This window comes from Manacus vitellinus, unplaced genomic scaffold (assembly GCF_001715985.3).
Source record: "Manacus vitellinus isolate BGI_N305 unplaced genomic scaffold, ASM171598v3 scaffold_36_pilon, whole genome shotgun sequence".
Lineage (NCBI taxonomy): Eukaryota > Metazoa > Chordata > Aves > Passeriformes > Pipridae > Manacus > Manacus vitellinus.
In genome coordinates, this window is record NW_021940508.1 from 6,082,409 (window position 1) to 6,084,458 (window position 2,050).

Sequence of the window (2,050 nt, forward strand, 5' to 3'; positions counted from 1 at the left end):
TGTCTGTCATGGGAGAGCCCCTGGTTTTGCCAGCTCTGTCTGTGCCCCTTGCAGAGGAGACACATTTGGCTGTTTGCAGACCCTGGTGCTTTGGCTGGCCTTGGGGGCTGCTCAATGATGGCCTGAGCAGTGTTGGAACAGAGCCTTTTGCTGGGCTGTGGGAGGGCTGAGCTCACTGGGGTTCCTTCTTAAGGGGGTTCTTTCTTAAGGGGGTGTTGACAGTTACATGTCTCCTGCTGAGGAGGGCCTTGGAGCAGCCTGGTGTGCCCTCAGCCCTTTGCAGAGGGCTGTGATCTTGCAGCCAGTGGCAAAGGAGAACACTGGGAGGATTGGGCTGAGACAGAGGAGCCTGAGCCATGGAGGGGCATGGCAGTGGAAACACACTGGCCTTGGGGATGGTGACAGGTGAGGCAAGGGAGTGCTGTGGTGGGGACAGGGGAATAGGGGGGCTTGTCTGTGACAAGACAGGAGACAGTGTGTGTTTGCAGCAAAGCTTTATTGGCAGAAGCAGGTGGTGGGGCAGGAGGACGAAGTGCGTCCCTGGTACTGCTGCTGGCCTGGGAATTCCAATGCTGTCACCCTCACTCCTGCTTTTTTAGGCGGGTGAAGACATTGGTGCCAACCCTGCAGGGATGGAGAGGGAGGAGATGTAAGGGTGGGACATGGGAGTCGCCAAATGACCGCCCAGACCCATATTCCCCTGAAATATTTGCACCTTGGCAGGACCCCCAGTGAAGCTGTGCACAAGTACCCAGCCCTCTGTCACCTCCACACTTGCAGCAGCTCTGCCAGGTGCTCATCACCACTGGGTGGGAACACCAACCCCCATTCCCATTCTGGGACCATTCAGGAGTCCTTGTTGGGCCTTTGGCTTTAGTAATGCCTCTCAGGTGGTCAAGCTCCCCTTGAGCTTATCAGAAACACTGTCCATACCACAAACTACTGTTGCGAAGGAAAGAAACAATACTCTGTGAGCCTTGGGATGTGATTTGCCTGAATCATATCCTAATGGCTGGACTTGTGAAAAATTCCCATAATTACCGTCTTGGACCATGTCCAGGATGGAGACGGACTGATGACTAAAGTCAATCATCTTACGACTCTACAACAGCATTCCTAAGTGAGGCCCCTCAAACTCTCCTGGACCCCCACAGGTGTCTGTGCCAACATCTCCCTCTGAGCACATCTGTGAATGGATGTAAACTCCCTAGAGCAAGTGTAGTAGGACTGCTGCCAGAGCGGATCTATAGTTAAATCTCTCTTGCAATTGTGGCAAAGCATCCTAAAGCACTTTAGGATGTTAAATCAATCAATGATTAAATGCTGCCAAATCCTTTAGACAGAAAGCACTGAGCAAGTCTTGGACTAGGATTGGAGTCAGCCACACCTAGGATCTCTCACAATTCTGAAACCAAGGAGGACCTCTCTGAACTCCAGTGGGATTAAATGGGAGCATTTCCCATACCCTTTTCCATCTCCAGTCTCCACATAAATCATTCTACATTGATTCTCACTTTTTTTTCCTTTGAATGTTTTTACCCACACAATAGGCAATAGAATGAACCTTGACATCAAATTTTGTTAAGTCACACTTTTGCAAACTGATATTAAATCTGCTTTTGCCAACACCTTTGACAGTGATGGTGTAAGCAACCCAAACCCCGTGGGGGATGCACAGGGGAACCTGTGCAGGGCAGGGACAGAGAACTCACAGAGTGCCTGCCCAGTTGTCTTCAGTTGTGTTCATGTGATGCCGAAAGAGCCATATGGTCTTCAAAGTCTCCTTTCCATCCTTGTCCAAGAAGCATTGTCCCGTGAAAACAGATGTGGACTCTGCAGGGACAGGACAGGAGGTGCAGTGATGCATTGGCCAGGGTGTCAGGTCAGTGCCTGCCCCAGCACACGGGACAGTAGAGCCCTGCTGTGCCTGGCCCCTGGGACATTGGGGATGTGGAAAGCAGGCAGGAGGGTTCAGAGGGCTGGGGGTCTCACATGGAGCACCAAGAGAAATAGAGTTACTTGCACCATCTCTGCAGCAGGCAGACAGCTG